The sequence below is a fragment of the Phascolarctos cinereus genome, unplaced genomic scaffold, assembly GCF_003287225.1.
Source record: "Phascolarctos cinereus isolate Bilbo 61053 unplaced genomic scaffold, phaCin_HiC Scaffold_4;HRSCAF=312, whole genome shotgun sequence".
Classification (NCBI taxonomy): domain Eukaryota; kingdom Metazoa; phylum Chordata; class Mammalia; order Diprotodontia; family Phascolarctidae; genus Phascolarctos; species Phascolarctos cinereus.
In genome coordinates this window covers 16,122,812-16,147,637 of record NW_027555847.1, presented here as the reverse complement: position 1 = coordinate 16,147,637, position 24,826 = coordinate 16,122,812, and the positions used below count along the sequence as shown (strand labels likewise).

The 24,826-nt window shown below is 43.7% G+C and overlaps 1 protein-coding gene and 1 pseudogene across 12 annotated transcripts in view; one reads left to right on the top strand and one right to left on the bottom strand.

The window, feature by feature from the left end:
* Positions 1 to 558: 558 nt before the first annotated feature.
* LOC110203084 (large ribosomal subunit protein eL36 pseudogene) lies at positions 559 to 19,479 on the bottom strand (annotated as a pseudogene).
* A 1,329-nt stretch (positions 19,480 to 20,808) lies between these two features.
* Positions 20,809 to 24,826, top strand: part of LRRFIP2 (LRR binding FLII interacting protein 2) — a 98,437-nt gene continuing 94,419 nt past the window's right edge. For 3 of the 12 annotated variants that reach the window (XM_078152083.1, XM_020979535.1, XM_078152082.1), the window contains exon 1: positions 20,809 to 21,082. The gene's annotated coding sequence lies outside the window, so the exon portion shown is untranslated. The remainder of the gene's footprint in view (positions 21,083 to 24,826) is intronic. The other 9 variants (XM_078152087.1, XM_078152084.1, XM_078152085.1 and 6 more) reach the window with 5 other exon arrangements.

Here is a 24,826-nt window from a genome sequence, read left to right as displayed (position 1 = left end):
AATATCTCTGTTGTTATTGAGTCGTGCCCAAGTCTCCATGGAGTGGTTGGCCATTTCCTTCTCTAGCACATTTTTACAGATAAGGAACTGAGGCAAACAGGGTTAAGGGACTTGCCCAGGGTCACACAGACAAGAAGTGTCTGAGGCTGGATTTGAACTCATGAAGATGAGTTCAAGCCCACTGCTCTGTCCACTATGCCACCTGGCTGTTATATATGATCATATAGATATGGGTATGCTAGTAGACACAATGAATTTTTTAAAATTCCCAGACATGATAGCAACAAAAAATTTACAAATTTTAATATTAACCTAACGTAGAACACGCAAAGACCTACATCAGGGAAATGTTAATGAGAGAAATAAAGTAAGATATACAAATGGAGAGGGATGCTTTTTTGTGTTCAGGTTAGAAACATTTATATGTAAATACAACAAAGACAACCATATGCCCTATGTATACACTTACCACCATACCAATTAAAATCCCACTGCAACTTTTTTTTTTTATTTATCAAATCTTTATTGAGTAAGTGGGGAAGGTTGGCAGGGTCCAGCTTAGTCTTTCTTGTCAGCAGCCTTCTTCATGGCAGCTAGGACGTTGCTGAGCTCCTCTCTCTTCCTCTTGGCCAAGATGTGAGTTCCCACCCTTTTTTTGATGACCTTAAGGGCTCGCTTATCCTTGAAGACCTTTGACAATTCCATGGCCCGCCTCTCATAAGGGGCAAATCCGCACACCTCCCGGATCCTATCTCTCACAGACTTGGTGTGTTTGGTCAAGCGCCCACGGCTGTGGCAGTGTCGTGGCTTGGAAACGTTTTGGGTAACTTTGTGGACCTTGTGAAGTCCTACGGCCATGGGGTACCAGATGGCCGTGACTGTGACACTACTGTAGGCCCAATGGCAGCCAGCAGAAGGAAGCCCACTGAAACATTTTGTAGAATTGGATAAAAATAGTTCACAATTTATGGGAAGACGAATGGACAAGAATACCAAACTGTACACAGGATGATAAATGTGATGATGAAGCCTTCAATCCAATCCAATCTGATCGAGTTCTACAAATGTTTATGAAGTGCTTACTGTGTAAAAGATATTGCATTAGGAGCTGTCATACAAAAACAAAAGGGAAACATCCCCTGTCCTCAGGGAGTTTATACCCTCCTAGGGGGATAAAACAAATATAAAGCATGTACAAAGTGGCTTTGAGAAGGAGAAAGACTAATCAACGGGGCGTCAGGACAGGTTTGTGAAGGAGGAGCCCTGAGCTGTGCTTGGAAAGAATCTGGAGATTCTGAAGAGGAGTGAGGATGGGAGGGAGCCTCCTGTGCAAAGTCAGGGAGACAGAAGATGAAACGTGTATGGGAAACAAACAGCAGGCCAACATAGCTAGAATGGAGAACATACAAAGGGAAGTAGGAAAAGAAAGGGACAGGTAGATGGGAACAGAGGGTTTCTTGTGTTCTCCCACCCCTAAGGAAGGGGCACCAGGCTTTTCTGACACTCTTTGGCTAGTTATGCGTCTGCTTGGGGAAAACCTCTAAAAACCTGTAAACCAAGCTTGAGATATCTTCCCAAAAGGGGTTAAGAGCATTCATTTTATGGCTTTTTAAATTCTATTTTTTAGATTTATTTATTTATTTTTAGTTTTCAACATTCACTTCCACAAGATTTTGAGTTTCAAATTTTCCCCCATCTCGTCCTTCCCCCACACCTCAAGATGGCATGCATTCTGAATACGCCTTCCCCTAATCTGCCCTCCCTTCTATCACTCTCCCCTCTTCTCTTATCCCCTTCCCCTTCAATTTTCCTGTAGGGCAGGATAGATTTCTATACCCCATTGCCTGTATATCTTATTTCCCAGTTGCATGTAAAAACAATTTTTTTAACATTTGTTTTTAAAACTTTGGGTTCCAAATTTTCTCCCTTTCTTCCTCCCCACCTACCCTCATTGAGAAGGCAAACAATTCGATATAGGTTACATATGTGTAGTCATGCAAAACACTTCCATAGTAGTCATGCTGTGGAAAACTAACTATATTTCCATTCACCCTATCCCGCCCCCTATTTATTCTATTCTCTCTTTTGACCCTGTCCCTCTTTAGAAGTGTTTGCTTCTGATTACCCCCTCCCCCAATCTGCCCTCCCTTCTATCATTCCCCTGCTCTCTTGTCTCCTTCCTCCCTATTTTCCTGTAGAGTAAGATAGATTTCCATACCCAACTGAGCATGTATGTTATTCTCTCCTTAAGCCAAATCCTATAAGAATAAGATTCACTCATTCCCTCTCACCTTCCCCCACTTCCCCTCCACTGTAAAAGCCTTTTCTTGTCTGTTTTATGTGAGATAATTTATTCCATTCTCCTTCTCCTTTTCTCCTTCTCCCATTATACTCCTCTCTCACCGCTTAATTTTTATTCTCCAGATATCATCCATTCATCTTCAATTCACCCTGTGCCCTCTATCTATCTATCTATCTATCTATCTATCTATCTATCTATCTATACATATACTTTTTCCCTCCAACTACCCTAATACTGACAAAAGTCTCATGAGTTACAAATATCATCTTTCCATGCAGGAATGTAAACAGCTGAACTTTAATAAGTCTCTTATGATTTCTCTTTCCTGTTTACTTCTTCATGTTTCTCTTGAATCTTGTATTTGAAAATCAAATTTTCTATTCAGCTCTGGTCTTTTCATCAAGAATGCTTGAAAGTCCTCTATTTCACTTAATATCCATTTTTCCCCTCAAGGGTTGCACTCAGTTTTGCTGATTAGGTGATTCTTGGCTGTAATTCTATCTCCTTTGCCCTCTGCAATATTATATTCCATGCCCTTGGTCCTTAATGTAGAAGCTTCTAAATCTTTTGTTATCCTGATTGCTTCCACAACACTTGAATTGTTTCTTTGTGGCTGCCTGCAATATTTTCTCCTTGACCTGGGAACTCTGGAATTTGGCTACAATATTCCTAGGAGTTTTCCTTTGGGGATCTCTTTCAGGAGGAGATTGGTGGATTCTTTCCATTTCTATTTTACCCTCTGGTTCTAAATATCAGGGCAGTTTTCCTTGATAATTTCTTGAAAGATGATGTCTAGGCTCTTTTTTTGATCATGGCTTTCAGATAGTCCAATAATTTTTAAATTCTCTCTCCTGGATCTATTTTCCAGGTCAGTTGTTTTTCCAATGAGATATTTCACATTGTCTTCTATTTTTTCATTCTTTTGGATTTGTTTTACAGTGTCTTGATTTCTCATAAAGTCACTAGCTTCCAATTGCTCCAATCTAATTTTTAAGGAAGTATTTTCTTCAGTAAGCTTTTGGACTTCCTTTTCCATTTGGCCAATTTTGCCTTTAGGGCATTCTTCTCATTGGCTTTTTGGACCTCTTTTACCATTTGGGTTAGGCTATTTTTTAAGGTGTTATTTTCTTCAGTATTTTTTGGGGTCTCCTTTAGCAAGCTGTTGACTTGTTTTTCATGATTTTCTTGCATCACTCTCATTTCTCTTTCCAGTTTTTCCTCTACTTCTCTTACTTGATTCTCAAAATCCCTTTTGAGCTCTTCCATGGCCTGGGACTGATTCATATTTTTCTTGGAGGCTTTGGATGTAGGAGCTTTGACTTTGTTGTCTTCTTCTGGGTTGTATATTTTGATCTTTGTCACCAAGGTAAGATAATATAGTCTGACTCTTTTTGCGCTGCTTGCTCATGATCCTGGCCAATTACTTGAGTTTTAAACTCTTTGTTAAGGTAAGAGTCTGCTTCCAATGTGGAGAATGTACTGTCCCAAGCTTTGGGGGTTTTGTGCAATTGTTTTCAGAGATACTTCTAGGGACCTGTAAGTTTTCAGTTCTCCCAAGGTGGTATGATCAAGGGCGAGTTGTTTACTCCTTTCTTGGCCTGTGCTCTGGTCTGTGAGTGACCACAAGCACTCTTTTCTGCTTCAGAACTGTGAGGAGGATTCTCTCTTCACGGCCACTACAAGCCCCACCATACCAGCGCTCCTCCTTGCACCAGGATCACCACCCAAACCTGTGACCCGTATCCAAGCACGGGCAAAGCAAGAGAATCCTGCCTCAGCACCAGGAAAGAGATCCCTGCAATCCTGCTCTGATCAGCCACTTAATTCCCCCTCAGTCTGTGGGCCAGAAGCTCCAGAAGCAGCTGCTGCTGTGGGGCTACAGCCAGGGCTGGAGCTGGGACCACACTTCTCTCTCACTGTGGTCAGACAGACTTTTCTTACTGACCTTCTAAGTTGTCTTTGGCATTTGTGGGTTGAGAAGTCTGGAAACCGGCACAGCTAACTGTGATTCAGTCCTCTGAGGCCTGTTCCAGGTCCACTGAGGCCTGTTTTGCCTGTGTGCCCACACCAGACTGTGTTCCTTTCCCAGCCAGGCACAAAAGACCTTTCTAATCACCCATCCAAGTTGTCTTGGCCTGGAAATTTGTTTCACTCTGTCTTTTTGTGGGTTGTACTGCTGTAGAATTTGTTTAGAGCCATTTTTTACAGGTATTTAGAGGGGTTTGAGGGAGAGCTCAAACAAGTCACTGCTTTCACTCCACTATCTGGGCTCCGCCCCCCCCAGGGTCCATTTTAGAAAGGTGTTCAATGGATGAAGTAACAGCAGTGACAGCTAGCATTTATATGGTGCTTTAAAGCTTGCAAAGTGCTGTACGTATGTTGTCTCATCAAATCCTCACCTACAATTGTTAATCAACCAAGGAGAATGGGTGTGGCACAATTATTTATTTCCTGCACAAAAGCAATATTTTTTTTCATTAATTTATTTTTAGTTTTCAACAATCACTTCCATTTGCTTTTGAGTTTTAAATTTTTTCCCCCCTCCTCTCTCCCTTCCCCAAGATGGTGTGCAATCTGATATAGGCTCTACATATACATTCCTATTAAACATATTTTCACATTGGTCATGTTATAAGGAAGAATTAGAACCAATAGGAGGAACCACAAGAAAGAGGAAACAAAACAAAACAGAAAGAAAAAAGGAGTACATAATATGATTCCATCTGCATTCCAACTCCATAGTTCTTTCTCTGGATGTGGCTAGCATTTTCCATCATGAGACCTTTGGAGATGTCTTAGGTCCTTGCATTGCTGAGAAGAGCCAATTCTATCATAGTTGATCATCACATAGCATGGCTGTTACTATGTATAATGTTCTCCTGGTTCTGCTCATTTCACTCAGCATCAGTCCATACAAGTGTTTTCAGGTTCTTCTGAAGTCAGCCTATTTATCATTTCTTATAGCACAATAGTATTCTATTATGTTCATTTACCACACCTGGTTTAGCTATTCCCCAATGGATGGGAATCCTCTCAATTTCCAATTCTTTGCCGCCACACAAAGAGCTGCTATGAATATTTTTGTACATGTGGGTCCTTTGCCCATTTTTATGATCTCTTTGGGATACAGCCCTAGAAGTGCTATCGCTGGGTCAAAGGCTATGCACATTTTTATAGCCCTTTGGACATAGTTCCAAATTAAAAGCAATATTTTTAAAACACTAAGAAGCTCACAATAACATGTATTCAAAAAAATGATACAATCACCTACCATGTCTTACGCTGTCCTGGGAGTCTGATCCTTAAAACATGAAAGTTTGTACAATTGATATTGCCTTCTCAGTGGATGGGAGTGGGGAGGGAGAGAGTTTGAAACTCAAAATGTAAAAAGAAAAAAATACTAAAAGTAAATTAATAATCACTTTGTGTTAAAAAGAAATTTTATCATGGAAGTCCCATTTTGTGAGACTGCTGAATAGATATTTTACTCTCATTTTGGATCTCTTCTGGCCAGTCAGGCACAGATGGCTCATCTTTCTCTCCATAGTCATATTCTCTTTTTAGAACTCCCATGGTAGCGGGAAGCACCTCACGCTGGGCAAATGGCACCTGCTTCTGGAATTCCCACACTCTTGTGATTACGAAGTCACCACCAACGTTATAAACATCAATCTCAGGATGATTGTTTTGGTCACCTATGCTCATGGGCAGAAACACAAATCAGAAGAGTAACCTCAGGTCAAGTTTCAGGTGCCCCTAGGCAAGTAACGCATAGTCTTCCTACCATGGAGTCATAGTGGCCGTTGGCCTGCAACAGGGGGAAGAGGAGAAAGATTCTTCTCTCCCTCACTGAAAGTTGGAGGGAGAGCTTGAGGAGTCTTCACATATTCAACAGAGTATTGATTATCTCTAATTTATCCTGTTTGCACAGAGGAAGCATACTGGTGGGAGCTCGTGAGCCAGAATGCTGCAGGTTGTCAGCCACAGGGTTACCCCTCTAACCTGAGGTAGCAGCACCACTCCAGGGACCACTGGCCAGTGCTGGTGCTGGTTGGAAGAGTGGGCCCAGAGGGGATGCTGCACTTGGAATTACACAGCAATCACAAAATGGGGTATACTTTCTTCTAGAGATTCTCTGGCAGCCTCCTGCAAAATGAGTCAGGACAGCAACCGAATGTGACAGGATTCAATTCAATTTGGCAAATATGTATTAAGCAGTCACTGCATATAGAACACATGGGAGAATTCTAGCCATATCCCAATTGCTCTCATGATTTGTTGACTGTCTTTGGAAAGAACAGAAGAAAGAGCACAGAATTTGGAGGCTGAGGATCTAGGGATGAGGGGACCTCCACCTCTCTTTGGGTCTCAGCTTCCTTGTCTCTAAAACCGAGGTGTTGGAACAGAACACATCTCAAGTCCCTTCTGCCTTTGAATCTACGATCTCATAAAATAAAAATCCCAGTACTCAAATGGTTCCCTGGAGAAACGCTCTTCCAGAAATCATATATTTAAAGCTAGAGAGGACTCAACACTCTAATCTGACCAGTTCATTTTACAGAGGAAGAGATGGAGGTCTAGGGGGACCTCTGAGTGACTTGTCTAAGATCACTCAGATAGTAAGTGGTATATTTGAGAGTCCTCTAACTCCACACTCAAGGCTGAATTAATCCATAAGCATTTATTAAATGTGGGCTATGGACATAGCAAGAGGCAGGTTGGCAGAGTATATGGAAAGCTGGCTTCAGAACCAGAAAGATCTGGGTTCATGTTTTACTTCTGACACACACTAACTAGCTAGATGTCCTTGGTCAAGCCACTCAATGTCTCAATGATCCAGGAAATTCTCCAGGAGTACAAATTGCAGAAACTGGCACTGGGAGAGGAAGTTCTTTGACAGGAACTCCCAACATTGGTGAAATTACACATTTGATAAAAAAAAAAATGGGCATAGCAATGTGGAGTCTGATTTCTCCCTCAAGGAACATACACTCTACTTGGGAAGACTGGGCTAAGGCTAAGTAAAAGCTACAAACGGCAACAGATAATCAATGATGCAATTTTAGTGTTTCTTCAGACTAGTTGGCTTACTGACAACACACGTAAAGCGCTCTGCAGACCTTAAAGGGTGTTATAAATATTTGTTGCTTATCAGATCCTGGGTCTAGAGTTGAAGGGAACTTAGGGGACATCTAGTCCAGTCCCCTCATTTTACAGATGAGGAAACTGATTCAGCACGGAGAAATTAAATGACTTGATCAAGGTCAGAGGTAGGATTTGATCCCAGTGACCCCTGAGCCAGTACTCTTTCCACTATTATTGTCATTATCGTTATTATTTTGTAGCCCAGAGCCCATCATTTTTCACACCAGCTAGGACAGGCCTCAACTCATGGGTGCCCTCTTTAGTTTGCAAGCTTCAACAACTCCCTATATCCTGTAGCATCAGAGATCCCACATTTCCTGTGGTGTTCTCTTTTGCTTGGGCTTTTCTTATCCCAGAAGGGCTTGAGCAAAGAGAGCAAAAACTCTCCTATCTCGTACTCATGAAGTTCATTTTTTGAACCCTACAGTTATCTCTGCTAAATTTCATCTTATTCAATCTGGCCCAATATTCTAGACAGCCAAGGTCCTTTTGGGTGCTGACTCCATCATCCCGTGTATAAGCCATACTTCCATGCTTTGTGTTACCTGGGAATTCGACAAGCATGGCATCTATTCCTTTATGCAAGTTGCTGATAAAAATGTCAAGCACTCATTACAGTGCCAAGGATAGATCCCTCCAAGTTGCTACCAACCCATTATGATCGCACTCAGTTTCCAGTCATTCAGCCCATTCCAATTCCACTTAACTATGGTTTTGTTCAGTTCACATCTCTCCCTCTTTTCTACAATAGTATAGAGAGACTTTGCCAAATTCTTTGAAGAAATCTGGGTAAATTACCCCTGCAGCATTCTTTAAGTTACCTTCTCGAAAAGGGAAATGGGCTTACTTGGCATGGCCTGTTCCAGATGAACTCATCCTGTGTCTCAGTGATTGTGGCTTCCTTTTCTAAACCTTAACAGACCATCCCTTTAACATCTCGTAGAGTTTTACCAGGAACCTTACTAGCCTAGAGTTGGTAGACTCTATTCTGCTCTAAAAAAAAAAAAAAAGGGAAAAAAAGGACAATATCGGATCATCTATAATGCTGGGGCATCTCCCCCATTCTCCATGATCTTCAAAAGCTCACCAACTCACACCTGCCAGTTCTTTCAGTATTCTGGTTTGTCCGGCCTTCTTGCCTTAAACTTGTGGATGGCAGCTAGGTTTTAATATCCTTTTGCATTTTTGAGGCAATATGATGTTGTGTCCTGGCTCTGCTACTTATCATGTTTGTGATGTTGAGCAAGTCACTTAAATTCCATGGGCTACAACTGGATTAGTGAGGAAAGGTTTAGATGTTTTTCTAAGGTCCTTAGATCCTGCTATCCTATAGCCTTGGCTTCAACTCTGTTAGCCATTTAAGGTTTGTTATTTGTTTTTTCTAGTCCGAGGATCATTCTTGGGAGGTAAATAATTTTAAAACATAGGAAAATCCTCTTTACTTACATATTTTTGAGCGCTCCTGTTTGTTAATTCTTCTTAAGTTCTCCACTCCCCCTATGGTGGTATTTCTGGTGAAATGTCTTGGAAAGGAGGGGTAGCAAAGGGCCTAAATGATCCATGAAGTGAGTACTTGATCTTGAATAACTGACAGATGATATTCTCACTTGGGGCCTTTTAGATGAGTAGAAATTTAGAGTTTTTCATCCAAACTTGAAGCCCACACATTGTGTTTCCTTTTCTCTAAATACCCAAACCTTGCAAATACCATAGAGGTCAGTCTGCAAAAAATATACATTCTGTAAGCACTAAGGTAATGGATGTCTTTATTTGGATAGCATGGCATGAGCTTATACAAGTACAAAAAGGCAAAAGGCTTAAATGTAAATCACTTTCCATTGTGTTTACCCAGAACATTGTATTAATAAACTCATCATTCTAGATGAAAGTCATAGCAAAATTTATGTTAGCTTTGAAAATTGAAGTCATAGCAAAATGTACATTAGCTTTGAAAATTGAGGTTTACCTCACTTTTTTCCCTCCCCATCTCACCCTAGCAGGTCACTCAAGGGGTGTTTTTAAGGTACCCTCTGGGTCCACCCTTCAAAAACCATTGCTTATGAGCTCCAAAGGATACCTTTAATAGTCAGCCAGTATGCACAATTATCTCAAAGACATTTACAAAGATGTCATCTTAAGAACAATACTAACAAACCATTCCTCTATAAACTTCTCTCCATGAATCTTAGTTTACTCGTCTCTAAATAGAGAACATTGCATGAGATTAGCTCTCAGGTCCTTCCAGCTCTGACATTCCACAATTTCTATGAGAAACAAGGAATGATGATAATTTCTTTTTATATGGGCAAACCCCCCCCCCCACATATCGACATCTATGTAGCTATAAATTCAAAGCAGGGAAATGAATTTTTTTTTCAATCATAAAGCAATAGATAGAGCTGCTATCCTGAATGACAGTTGGCATATCATATGCCTTCATTTGTAGGGTAAGTAACTATTCTGGGTAATGAGTTACCTAGGAATGAGTTACCTAGGAATTACCTAGGAATTCTGCCAGGAATTAACCAATCAATAAGTAAGCACTTATTAAGTATTTACTATATGCCAAGCACTATGCTAGGTACTGGAGATACAAAGACAAAGGTGAACCAATTTTTGACCTCAAGAGGCTTGCGTTTAATTGGGAGAGACAACAAAAACATGAATAGGAGCACATATTTACAGCTGGAAGTGAGTTTAGAAACCATGTAGTCCAAATCCATAATTTTACAATGAGGAAATGGAGGCTCAGAGAGGTTAAACAATTTGCCCAGGATCAAATAACAAATAAATGTCAGAGGTGGGACTTGAATCCAGGTCTTCCTGACTCCCGAATCAGTGTTCCATCCACTATACTGTCATCATCACTAGCATTTATATAGTGCCTTAAGAAGTTGCACACATTATCTCATTTGAACTTCACAATCCCTGTGAGGTAAGTAGTATTATTACCCCTATTTTATTGATGAGAACACTGAGGCTGAGAGGTTAAGTGACTTACCCAGGGTCATACTGCTACTAAATGTCTGAGACTGGATTTGAACATTATGCTGTCTCTCTGATAATTCAATAAATGTGAGCTGCATGCAAACCAAGGATGTATTTCAAGTGAGAGTTCTTTACGGATGCTCAAAACTCAAAGAATATGGTTAAGAAGACTGTTAGGATTCGAACAAAAGGAAACATAGCCTCCCGTTTGTCAGAGATCTGTCGTAGGCTGTAGTTCAATTATACTGTCATGTCTCCTAAGGGAAATTTGAATTAATTTTGTGGAAGCCACAAATAGATGAGAAAGGAAGCTTTTTGCTTTCTTTGATGCATCAAAGAGCAAATGCGTAAGGTTTGTGACGAAGGGAACAAAGCTATATTCAATCCTCACACCTCATTCCCCCGAAATGTACCAATATAACTACAGATTTTTTCTTCCTCCATCCATTAACATGTCCCCAGAGCAGCCAGCCCACACAGACCTGGGGCATTCACACATCAGAAAGATTCCACAAAGGGCTGGGAACACTGTGTTTAGCAGAAAAACAAATCACTTTTCCCACTCACTCTCCACCTATCCCCAGACCCCCCATAAAAAGAAAGAAAAGGAAAAAGGGCCAAATTTGAACTATTATATTTAAAATAATACCTAACAGTACAGAGAAAGGGGAGAGCATGCTGAGAAGCTATTTCAAGAGCCACAGGAGCTGGCTCAGAGAGCCCTTAATTGAGATCTGCTCTCTAATGGTAATTCTTGACGTCAATATTATATAAAACATTTCAATTGAAAAAACTCAATTAGTTTTATAAGTCTTAACTTATTCATTCTTTAAACAGATAGATCTGCTTTCTAATGGTAATTCTTGACGTCAGCATTATATGAAACATTTCAACTGAAAAAACTCAAATAGTTTTATGAGTCTTAACTTATTCTTTAAACAGATAGATCTTGGGAAGGGAGAAGGGTGCACTAAATATCAGGCAAATATTATCTCCCTTTTATAGATAGAGAAGTGATAAATGATTTATCAGAACAATATATTGCTTCACTTACAAGTATATTTTTTATTATGGAAACATAGAAAAGAAATTTGCTAACTGCCTTAGCTAGCTTATTCTCCCCCCCCTTTATCATTTTATTTATCAGAGCACAGTTCTTTTGACTAAAGAGACCAAAATGAACTATATTAGCTGACTTGACAGCCAAAATGAGTGGTTAAGAAGTGAATTAAAAGTCGAAAATCTGTTCCTAACATTAACCAGATAGTCTCAATGTTAGTCATTCAGCTAAATACTACAATACTTCTCAATGGGAGTCTTTTTTGTTTTTAACATTCACTTCCATAAGGTTTTGAGTTCCAAATTTTCTCCCCATCTCTCTCCTTCCCCCATCCCAAGAGAATATGCAATTTGATATAGGCTCTACATACACATTCATATTGGACCTATATTCACATTAGTCATGTTGCAAAGAAGAATTAGAATGAATGGGTGAAACCACAAAAAAGAAGAAACAACAAAAAAGGGGGAAAAAAAAAGAGAGAGTAAATAATATGCTTCAATCTGCATTCAGACTCCATAGATTTTTTTCTAGATGTGGACAGCATTTTCCATTATGAGGCCTTTGAAGTTGTTTTGGATCCTTGCATGGCTAAGAAGAGATATGGTTATCAAAGTTAGTCATCAAACAATATAGCTGTTACTGTGTACAGTGTTCTCCTGGTTCTGCTCACTTCATTCAGCATCAGTCCATACAAGTCTTTCCAGGCTTTTCTGAAGTCTGCCTGCTCATCATTTCTTATGTAACAATAGTATTCTATTACATTCATATACCATGACTTGTTCAGCCATTCCCCAGCTGATGGGTATCCCCTCAATTTCCAATTCTTTGCCACCATAAAAAGAGCTGCTATGAATATTTTTTTCACACGTGGGTCCTTTTCCCATTTGTATGATTTCTTTGGGATACAGGTCTAAAAGTGCTGTTGCTGGGTCAAAGGGAAAGTCCTATAGCCCTTTGGGTATAGTTCCAAATTGCTCTCCAAAATGGTTGGATCAGTTCACAAGTCCACCAATCATGCATTAGTGTTCCAATTTTTCCACATCTTCTCCAACATTTATCATTTTCCTCTTTTGTCATGTTGGCCAGTCTGATAGGTGTGATGTGGTACCTCAGAGTTGTTTTGATTTGCATTTCTCTAGTGCTTTAGAGCATTTTTTCATGTGACTACAGATAGTTTTAATTTCTTCATCTGAAAACTGCCTGTTCATAACCTTTGACTATTTATCAATTGGGGAATGACTTGTATTCTTATAAATTTGACTTAGTTCTCTATATATTTTAGAAATGAGGCCCTTATCAGAGATACTAGTTGTAAAGATTCTTTCCCAGTTTCCTGCTTCCCTCCTAATCTTGGTTGCATTGGCTTTGTTTGTGCAAAAACTTTTCAATTTAATGTAATCAAAATTATCCATTTTGCATTTCATAATGTTCTCTGTTTCTTGTTTGGTCATAAATTCTTCTGTTCTCCATAAATCTGACAGGTAAATTATTCCTTTCTCTCCCAGTTTGCTTACAGTATCAGCCTTTATATCTAAATCATGGGCCCATTTTGACTTTATTTTGGTATAAGGTGTAAGGTGTTGGTTTATAACTTAGTTTCCACCATACTCTTTTCCAGTTTTCCTAGCAGTTTTTGTTGAATGGTGAGTTTTTATCCTAGAAGCTGAGGTCTTTGGGTTTATCAAACAGTGGATTACTATAGTCATTGACTGCTGTGTCTTGTGTACCTAACCTATTCCACTGATCCCCCGCTCTATTTCTTGGCCAGTACCAAGTAGTTTTGATGACTGCTACTTTATAATACAATTTAAGATCTGGTGTGGCCGGGCCTCTCAACGGGAGTCTTTCACTGAAAGTCCCATTGTGGCCTGTAGTTGGGCTACTCCATTTTTCAATAACTTCTCTGTCTCTCCCTTATAGGCTGGCTTTTTTTTGGGGGGCTGAATCTGGCCTATCAAAAGAAGTTATTAATCCCAAAAGGAGATCACAACCTATTGTCACAGAAATTAAGGTTGTATTTATCAGTTCTTCATTAGAACTTCAGTGAATTTCAAGTGAAATGAGATTGTAATTTTCACTAGAGGATCAAAACCATTTTTAGTCCTGAGAAAAGAATCTTTACTTATTTACCATGACATAGAATTAGATGGGGGAAGAAAAAACAATAATGAAACACTAGAAGATCTGCTGATGTGTGTGTGATCATTTGAAGACCTGTTTCATTCTGAGGGAAATAATCTCCCACTGCTGAAAAGAAAGATCATGAAATCACATATGAAACTGTGATCAAGAAACTATGCAGAGATGATATCACCAATTAATCCCAGTACTGTGAAAAATCAATTTAGTTTGGGTGGGGAGGGGAGAGATCAGGCATAAGGAGGGAGAGGATCAATAACAAAGAAAAGAGCAGTTGTTAGAGTTTATGGATATATATTTTAAAATAATTTTTGATCGCATGTTTTCACATTTTTTAATTGGTTCCTTTTAGAAAATTGATAAATTTTGCCTTTTAGCAAAACATACAAATGCAAAAATGAAAAATGAAGCAAGCTTCCTGACTCTAACATCTACTTCATGTATGACCTTGGGCAAAGGTCATTTAATAGCCCCAGGCCTCAGTTTCCCCATCTGTAAAAAGAAGCCACTGAAGTTTCTTTCAGTTCTAAATCTATGATCTTATGATTCCCTGGCAAAAGATTAAGCCAACAACACAAAAAAATTTATCTTGATATTTTTGTAATGTGCCACTTGTTAGCAGTACAAAGGAATAGTCTCTGAAAGCTCTGACCTAATCATAAAAAAGGGTATTTTATGAGGTGAGCACTACTCTCTTGAGTGAATCAAAGAGAGATGGACAGAGATAGATTAAACACTAGGGTGTTTTGCCAGAAGTAATATCAGGCTGGAGGCCCAGAGCTAACAAAGAGATAAAGAGAATTACATATATTTTGATACTACTTCAGAGGTGAAAAAGAGTGTTTTTATTATACTGGAAAAACTCATCTGGGCAGTCAGGTAGTAGTAGGGTGAGGGGGCACTGCTGTAAACAGAAAGGAAGGTTGTGTCTTTTAACAAAGTAAGTGCCAACCTCATCCACTGTATTTAACTTGTCTTGTGTTTTTTACTGGTTAATGTCTTGTTTGCCTAATTACAGTAAGTGTGTCCATCATTCTTTCGGCTCTGCTTTTGTGACTGTCTGTCAATCAATTAATCAGCAAGCATTTGTAAGCTCTTACTTGACTGGCATCGTATTTAGACAATCCCTGGCCTGAAGGAACACCCCTTCTATCTGGGGAAACACCATGTACATACATAATTATACACAAGACATAGGGATAAGGAATAAGAATAGGAAGAGAAATAGGAACAGGAAAGGGAATAAGAATAGGCAAAGGGCCTAGACCTCTGATTCTGTTGATACGGGGAATTCCTGGGTGAGAAAACTCCCTCTACCAATGCTAGTCAGTCCCTTTTTTGTAACTTCTAATCCTAAAGAGTTTTTCTAGCACACTGGCAGGTTAAGTAAATTGCCCAAGGTCACAAGCCAGCATGTCAAGGGTAGGACTTGAACCCAGGATTTCCTGGCTCCAAGGCCAACTTTCAGTACACCATGCCATGGTGCCTCTTGTATAACTATACACAAGATACATACAAAAGAAGTACGAGGCCGTTTGGGTGCGGAGGCGCTGGCAGACGGGGAGGGCAGGGATAGATGGTGAAGCTTGATCTGATCACTGACAGAGGGTTAGGAAGGGGTGTGTATATTCCAGGCAGGGTGGACAGCCTGTGTGGGAGGCAACAGGTAGGAGATGGAGTGTCAAGTGTGAAGAAGAAGAAGGACAGCACTTTATACACCTATTTGTGTTGCTTGTAATTCTTCGTATCCCCCTTATACACCAGCTTGGTGGTACAGTGGCTAGAGTGCTGGACTTGGAATCGGGAATATCTGAGTTCAAATGCTAACTCAGACCCAGACCCATACTAACTTTGTAGCTTTGGGTGGGTCACTTCGTCTCTCAGAATCAGTTTTCCCAGATGTAAAATGGGAATAATAATAATGTCTACCGTAAGGGGTTGTCATGGGGATTGAATGAAACAACACATAAAGCAAACTCTCCCTTGGACAAGGGTAAGGGGAGAAGAGGCTAGAGGTGTATGTTCTGCCTCCCTCAAAGATTTTTTTGTCTAGGGGATATGATTGAGTTCCATCTACCTTTTGGTGACTTTCTCCTTTGAGGAAGGGGGAATCCAGGGGAATATCCAATACCTCTTTCCCCCAATACCGGTTCCCAAATGAGCACACACAGAGAATAGCAAAGACACTCATTTATCCAAATCATAGCAAAAACAGAAATTAGAGAAAGCATACATAGGAGAGTGTATACCAGACAATAAATACAGTAAAGGAGCTATCTCATTGGGATTGAGATAACTCAGTTCACCTAAGGGGAAACTCCCCTAGTCTCTAGTGTAGCAAGGTGGGGATAGGGACATGATAAAGACTATTAGCTCTTCTCATGTTTTTCCAAGGTCTTTTCCTTTAGCAACCGAAAGAGGTGTTGGCTTCTCCCATCTTCTCTTTTGAACCTAGAAGCAACTGGAAAATACACTCAAAGAAGACTCTTGCTTGGAAAACCCCCAAAATGGAACCCACTGAGAACTAAAGCTCTCATCTCTCACGAACTCCGCTCCACCTCTTTTGCAGGACAGTGCATTCATTTCCACCAATAAAGAGAGAATCCCACATTGATGGACTTTGGGACAGCAGCTACACTAGCTATTTATTTTTATTATTATTTTTTATAATTCAATACTATTTCATTACATTCATGTACCACATTTAATTTTGCCATTCCTCGACCACTGAACAAAAAAAAAGTTTGTTTCTAATTTCTTGCTATTACAAATAGTACTGCTATGAATAATTTTGCACACACACACACACACACACACACACATGCACACACACACACACACACATATTTGTTATAAAAAACCTTCTTGAGATTTAGGACAGATAGCTGGATTGCTGGTTCAAAAGTATGGGCAATTTTACAACTTTTCTTGTATGGTTCTATATTGCTCTGTATTAGGGAGTTAAAGTGAACAGGTTTGTGAATATACTCAGTGCTTTGATTGACGTTGCCCTAATAAGAATATTCCACCAGCATGGCATCATTGTTTTGAAAACTAGGCAAAACAATTTGTTTGAGAGGACCAGTTAGGGGGTGCTAGGATTCTCTAGGAGAACTTAGCTCCATGTTATTTGTCTTTTGTTTTCAAAAAGGACCAATGACCTTACAGGGTGATGTCTTGACTTAGGTGTGAATTGGATTTAAGTGAGGCAGAGCTGCACAAAGTCATCAGTCTGACTCTTCCAGAGTCATTGAACTCCTGGGGCAAGACAAAGTCAAGATGACTGGCAATGGACCGGCTTGCAAATGATGACCCTGGCGTCTGCTTTGATGTCTAAGTTCTAAGTGTTCCACAGAGCCTGCTTCAGTCGACTTCATGGTCACTGGAACAAATTGTTCTCATCCACCCATTTCACGGGAGGAAGTCTTCACATGCTTGGGGCAGACATCCCCCTAACTCACTGACATGTTTGAGACTTGTTGGTTACCTCAGCCTGGTTTAGCCTGTCTGCTGAGACGGTTTACCAGATCCTGGCTGCTGCGCGTTCTACGGCTTCTCGGAGCCACCGCTGACAGGGAATGATACAAAATAAAACTTGAAGAGCAGGCAGTAGGTAGACTAGCGGGAGACCTTAAACACTAGACTGAGAAGTCCATTAGCTGCTCAAGTTCGTGAAGCCACTCAAAAAGTTAATGAGCCACTCAAGACTCCTGGGGTTAGTAGCAAACAGTTAAACTTATTAGAAACGTCATTTCAGTGTGGGTCAATATGAAAAATCAGACACAACTCAACTACAAGAGTTAAAAAATGGGAAATGAGTTTCAGTTCCTATCTGTTGGCAAATATGATTAACCCCATTTAACTAGTCATTATCAAACAGGAAATGAAAAGTGCTACAAATTTTGAAAATGTTCTGGAAATCAAGGGTTCTCAACTTGATGTCCACATTTTGCTTTAATATGTTCATAAGTGTACTTAGATACAATGTTCCCCAAAAGTCTTAGTGCAGTTTTACATTTGAATACTTTAAAACTGCACTGATACTTTTGGGACACCCTTGTATCACTGGTTTCCTTTTTAATTCTATGAATTTCATTCATTTAAAAACACTATTCTGAGAAGGGGTCCATAGTTTTCAACAAACTGGCCAAAAAGGTAACGAAGCCCTGTTCTAGACAAAAGCAGCTCATCGTGATTATGGGGTTCAGGTCTTGGCTCTGATACTAGCAGAGTTTAAGTGAAAAGGCATGGGCCTGACCCATGTGGACTAGAAGGCATGGATCAGCTGGGATCTGTGTACCAGTGGAGATCACGGATCCACTGAGGAAGCAGACTGCCTGATTTTGTGTATTTTAAAGTAGGTCCTTTTTTAGAACTTCCTATGTATAGACATTGCTCTTTGGCTGCAATTACTGGAGTCTCTCTAATGCAGGGACCAGAGGCAGCATAATTCTGTTTCTGTTCGAAGGGCTCAGCATTGCCTGGTTGGCTCAAAGTTACCCAGCTCTGTAGAATCATGGTGAAGCCCTTCAAGCCGGGCTCACTGGCTGTATGTTCACTCCTCTATTCCCCTCTGGGCTCTGCTCTTGCCTTTCCACATTTCTTCAAGACCCAATAACCTTCTCACCTTGGAAGATGACTCTGCCCTTGAAGCCCTTTCCTCTGATTGGTCAGTTCTTTCCAGAACCTCCATTTTGAGGAAAGTGCCTAGGCCACAGGCCAGCCATGTTTACTCCTTTATTCCTCTCCGCACTCTGTTCCCAAGTCTCTGGACTGCCTTCTTCACCATTGTCTAGTGGCCTCCTCACCCTGGACAGTCACTCTGCCCCTGAGTTCCCTTCTTCTCACTGATCAGTTAGTCTCAGGGTGTCTATTTCAAGGAAAGTGTCCAGGCCAGACATGTTCAGTCCTTCAGTCCTTTCTGGACTCTGCTATGTCATCTTTCCTCATTTGAATATAAGCTCCTAGAGGGCAGGGCCTGTCTTTCTTTCTTGTTTCTACTTGTAATCTCTGTGTTTAGTAAGGTGCTTGGCATATAGTAAGCATATATGTATACACACACACACACACACACACACACACACGAAACTAGGTGGTACAGTGGATAGAGTACCAGGTCTGGAGTCAGGAAGACTCATAAATCCAGCCTCAGACGCTTAGTAGCTGTGTGACTCTGGTCACGTCCCTTAACTCTGCCTCACTTTCCTCATCTGTAAAATGAGCTGGAGTATCTTTGCCAAGAAATCCTCAAATGGAATCATGAAGAGTCGGATGTAACCGGAAAACAACTGAACAAAAGCACATATATTTATATATCTCAAAAAACTACGCAATGTAGCTTTTAGAGATCCTAATAGATGCTTTGAGATTGGCTCAGAATTGGTGAACCTAGACATTTTTGAAGACAGTGGCAACAGCAGGGAATGAGTATGCCTGTTTTCCCATAGCTCCATCAAAACTAGATTTTTTTCCTCGTCTTTTCCCATATGATAGATGTTACATGAAATCTCAGACTTGCTTTAATTTTAATTTCTCTGATTATTAGCAAGTTTGAGAGCTTTCCCAGATGGTTGCTAATAGTTTGTGTTTTCTTCTTTCGAAAACTGTCTTAGAATTTTTGACTCTGTATCTAATGGAGAGTTGCTCTTGATCTTATAAATCTGTATCAGTTCACTGTAGATTTTTGAAAGTCCCTCTTCTATCAGAGATGTTTAATGTGAATGTTTAGCCACTCCCCATCTTTTCATGGTATTCTGGCTGCATTGCTTTTATTTGTGCAAAGTTTTTTATTTTGCATAACCAAAATAATCTATTTCGTCTTTTATAGTTTCACTTACGTCATGGCTGGTTAGGAATTTTTCCCCTAACCACAGCTGGGAAAGATAATTTTTCATACTTCTCTCTTGAACCAATTGCCTTTTCTTTTTCTTTAAACCATAAAGAGAGGACTGGCTTTGCTAAAGTTTCTCTGCCGCCACAGCTCTAGAGACAGTTTGAAAGCTGCGGCTCATAACCCACAACCCACTTAACCAAGGTGCAAAGTAAATTCTTGACAGCAAATCCATTTTTCATTCATTCATCTCATTAACTCAACAAGTACTTATGAAGGGGCGCTGCGCTAGGATGCTTCACGACATAGAAAGTTTACTTAAGACCTGGTCGTTGTTTTCTCTGAACTAACAGCCTGGGAGCAGGAGGAGATGCCAATCAACAGCTAGAATACACACTATTATGTGTGTCTGGAGGGATTAGAAGCTGTAACATCGTATGTGACGTCAGGCAGTCAGGTCACTCCATTTCATGTTAACCAACATTTATGAAGCACTTCCTGTATACCAACCACTTACACAATCAGCGTCCCAGGCGCTACGCCGGGCGCTGGCTGGGGTATGTAAGATATTGACAAGGATGTAAGATATTGACGCCAGTCTGGCGGGTCACTGATAGAGGCACTGGAGGTTTCTGGGTGGGCGGAGGACTGGAGCTGGGTTCTGGCACGTGTCAGAGAAAGGGAGAGGAGAGCGTTCTAGATGAGCGGGCAGTGTGGAGAATGGGTGCATGGGTGGGCGAGGGCATCGCAGGCAGCTGTGTTTGAAGGCGATGGCAAACTGGTCATTTTGGCGCTTTAGAGGGGTGACATGAGCTAAAATAGCAGAGAGAGTGTGGCATCAGCTCATGGAGAACCAAGAAAGGCAAAAACCTGGTGCCTGCCCTCAGGGAGCTTCCAATCTAAGGAGGGCACAACAGGCAAACAGCTGTGTGCCCACGACCTAGGGGCAGGAGAGAGAGCTGACAATCACTGCGGGGGGAGGGGGGTAACCAACACCCTAGCAGGATCAGGGAAAGGGCGGGGCTCCCCTCCCCCTCCCTCGTCACTACGGAGGTCGGGACCCTCCCGGTTCTGCCTGACCCTTAGGGGGCCCCCTTCCCGGCCCCGGCCTCCCTTCTTCTGTCCCTCCCTTCCTCTGGTCCCGCCCCGCCCCTCCGGCCAAGCACTCAGTCCTCTCCTCCTCCTTCCTGCGCTCCCCGCCTCCCCTCCGGGCCGGGTGGGGGGGGGGCGGGGCCGCGAGTGCATCCGGGTAATTGCCCCGCTGACCCCTGGGCTAGAGCGCGCCGTCCTGGCCCCGCCCCTGACCCTGACCGGCCCCGCCCCTCCCGGCCCGGCCCCGCCCCCGCTCCCGGCTTCCCGCTGCCGCCGCCGCCGCCGCCGCCGCTGCCCGGAGGAGGGAGGGAAGGCCGAGTTCGCCTGACCCGGAGCCCCGGCCCCTGACCCGGACGCTCGGACCCTCGGACCCGTGTCCGCGCCTGCGCCCAAGCCGCCCGCCCCGACCGTGGGGCCGCCAGTCCGCTCGCCTGGGGCCCGGGCCGGGCCGGGACAGGGGCGGGGGCAGGGGCCGGGCCGGGGCGCAGCCCCTCCTGCCCCGCACCCGCCGCCGCCGCCTCAGGTAAGGGCCGCAGCCCCCAGCCCGGCGCGGTTCTTGGTCCAGCCTCCAGGCTTCTGCCCTCGCCGTGCCCCCGCCAGACCCCCGTACACCGGCCTCAGGATTCGGAGCCCGGAGCTTTGGGGTCCGAAGCCCGGGCCGCCCCCTCCCCCCGGCCTCCCCGGGCGAGAGCCCCGACTGGGCTGGGAGACCCCTCTGCAGCCCGGGACCCTGCCTGGGGAGGGGGTCGTGGGCGGGCGGGGCGCAGGCACCTGGTGCTGGCCCCGAGGCAGGTGTGGGAAGACCCTGAGCCCCCATTTGGGGCGGGGGGACGTCAGGTCTGCCCTTGGGCAAGTGTGGAGCCCCCCGGGGGGCACGGCCCACTTCTGCGCCCCGGGTGGGTGGTCGCAGCCCCTGCGCTGCCCTGTGGGGAGGGGGAGGCCCGCGGGCCCGGCTCTGGATGAGCAGGGGTCTCCGGGGAACGGCCCCCCGAGAAGCGCACTGTCCCGTCCCGCAGCCCGAGAGTTGTGCAAGAGCGCGATCCCGTCTAAAAAGTTCAGAAAAGCGTCTTTGTTCTGCTTTGGCGAGTGCTTTGGGATCCAGACGTGGGAGGGGGCCCCGGACCCCCCGCGGGCCGTTGCGCCGAGCGTCCCGGTGTCATCGCAGACCCAGGGCCAGAGTTGGGGAAGTTGGTTCAGCCCGTGACTCATCCCCGCCGGACGAGGGCCGGGGGACGCATCAGCGTGCCTGGCTTTGCAATGCCTCCCGTGGGTCATCGACCCTTCTGGGGGGGCTGGGGGGGAGGAGAAACTCCAGCCGCTGGGCTTTAAGGAGAGTTTGCGTCGGCAGCTTTCAGATTGTTTTGGGATTTAGGAGCAAAAAGTTTATCTTTGAGAAAGTTGGTCTTTACCAACTCTTGCTCCAGTGTCTCTGGGATAGAACAGACTTCTCAGCCTCCCACAATCCCAGCCTAGCCTGCCTGCCTTCACAGACACATTTCACACACCACATTCCAGCCAGCCTGCTCTGGGTCCTCTTCTCCAAACTCGGTGTTCCCTTCCCCGCTTCCGATACTTGTAGAGACTGTCCCCCTAGCTCTGTGATGCTCTGCTTTACATCTCTGCCTCTTAGAGTCTCCACCACCCCCTCCGGATGGGCAGATTTCTTGTGCTCTCTTCTCTCCCCTCTCGGCTTTTATTTAGAAGTTTACCCAAGATATCCCCTCCAGAGTGTCAGCCCCCTCACAAGGGATTTGACATTTTGTGACTTCATGGGTACGGGGAGCTCCTGCTGAGAAGACTTCCTCTACCGGTGCAGATCACAACTACTTCTCAACTAGTCTGAGGGGGCTCCTGGGGGCCTTTGGCTGGTGCCCCTTGTCCAGGACGTGTCTAAGGCTGCACTTGGGGCCGGGTCTCCCCAACTGCAGGACCTCCTTGCCGCAATGGTACAAGCCTACAGAGTAGGTGATTAATAAACACTCCTTGGTTTGAACTGGGCTAAGTGAGTCTTTACCCCCCAGGTGCAATAGGTGCAATTGGGAGCAAAAAGGCCTGCTGTTGAAAAATGAGGACAAATATCAGGATGAGAGGGGAAAGGGCATTGGAAAAGGACCCAAGTCCATTGTTGGAGGTCAAGAGGGTAGGAAGGCTGACCCACGTTGTGAAATCGTCCTTTGAGAAGGTCTGTTGGCATCGCTTGTGCTGGGCTCTCCTGATGCCGGGCTTGGAGAGGGTGTTTTCCTTGTCCTGTCTAGTGACGGTCACTTTATTTCACTTTACATTCACTGGTGTAGGGAGAATTAGAAAGTTTACAAATCAAGAGCAAGTTTCTTCTAGCTGAGCTTGCTGGCTCTCTTTCTGGTTGTATTTTGGTATTTTGTTTCCTTTGGCTTGTCAGGGATGATTCATGTATTCCATCAGGATGCATTTACTAATGTGGCTTTTAAGTCTTTTGCCCATAGTCTCGGTTCCTCAAGAGCAGAGGGATTCCCCACAAAGAAGTCCCCTGGTGTAAACCCCACAACATGAGGAATGCTCTCTGAGGAGGATGAATGAACTAGGGAGCTCAGAACTTCAGGACGTGCTCAGCAGTGTCAGTGCTCCTTTTTAACAGACTTCAAACGAGTTTTTCTTCCCTGGGAGGTGCTTGATAAGAGAACTCTTCAGGGTTGGTCTTTGACAAAGCAGCATTAGTCTTAGAAAAAGAAAGTGATTTGCTACTCCCTGGTTCCCTTCTGTGGAGTGCCATGGGGAGGAAGAGGAATATTCAGCACCGTTTCACAACTGTTGGAAAGGAGGTTCCCCACCTCCATCCTGATAAACATTTCGTGGGCCAGGGACTTGTGAACTTGTGATTTTGTGGGTGTGGAAAATTCCTCTGTCCACTTTGTGCTGGCACCTACCTGGCAATTTAGTCTCTTTGAGAGTAGCCTGGGGTACTGCAGAGGTGCCCAGGGGAGACGGTTCTGGAAGCCAGGTCCTTCTGGCTTCGGGGCCAGCTCTGAAGCCACTGCACTCTGCTGCCTCTCATTTCAGAGAAGCCTCATCAGGAGAAGCCTGTGTGATTTGGGTTCAGGGAGCATGAGGAGGAAGCATGGAGACCTGTTAGCAGTACTCTGACGTGTTGGTGTTCAGTTGTGTTCGACTCTTCTCGTGACCCTACTTGGGGTTCTCTTGGCAGAGATGCTGGAGTGGTTGGCCATTTCCTTCTCCGGCTCATTTGACAGATGAAGAAACTGAGGCAAGTAAGGGTCACCCAGCTAGGAAGTGGCTGAGGCTGGATTTGAGCTTCGGTCTTCCAGGCCTGGCGCTCTATCAGCAGGGCCACCCAGCTGCCCTAAGTAATACTCTGACTGCTTGGGGGCTGAAGGATCTCCTTGGGGATTGTCCTTCCTCAACTTTTTATGTTTTTTTAGGCTCATTTGGAAACTTTAGCAGTCAGACTTGAGAATTAATTTTTACTTGAAGGGAAAGGAATTGAGCAAGAACTGTCCAGCGAGAGTGAAATGATTCCATTTTCCCTCCTGCTTGCCTTTGTTTTTTCTCTCCTAACTTGTGACCAGGGCCACAGGATCGGTGTGGCCCCCAGCGGGCCTGGTCCTTCTGCTGCTTCAGAAGCTCCCCTGGCTCTCCCTCAGCTCTGGAGCAGGGACCTGTGAACTTGCTTTTTTTGTACATTTTCGTCTCTACATTCTATTATCCTTGGCTTCCTTTTTAGTCCCCTGTAGTTTTGTGCTGAGTCCATGCCACAAAAAGAGTGACGAACACTTGCTTCGAATCCAGTAGAAGTCTTGCTGCATGGCATTCGAAGCCTTTCCCAGTTTGGCCTCATCCTGCCCTTCTGGCATTCTTATGCAGTGCTTCCCTCTAGACTGGAAACCTCAGCCCAGCCGAACCACTCCTTAAACACATGGCCCCATCTCCCACCTCTGTGCCTTTGCCCTGCCCTTCTCACCGCAGACTCCCTCTTTTCTTGAGTCTCAGCTCCAGTGCCACCTTCTCTAGGAAGTCGTTGTCGATCCCTCCTGCCTGGGTTAACACATGCTCCTTAGGTAGTGGAAGGCTGCGCTGTTCCTATCTCGGATGCCTAAAAGAAACCCAGGAGAGTTTCAAAGAAATGGGCCACTCCACAAAAGCAGAGTTGCTCAGCTCTGTCTCCCATTGTTTGCATTTGTGGGAATCTGCTGCGATAGCATTCAGGTGCTCTTGGGAAGATGACACGGGAGGCAATAGATTAAAAAAGTGTGGGGTGCTTGGAAGGGATTGG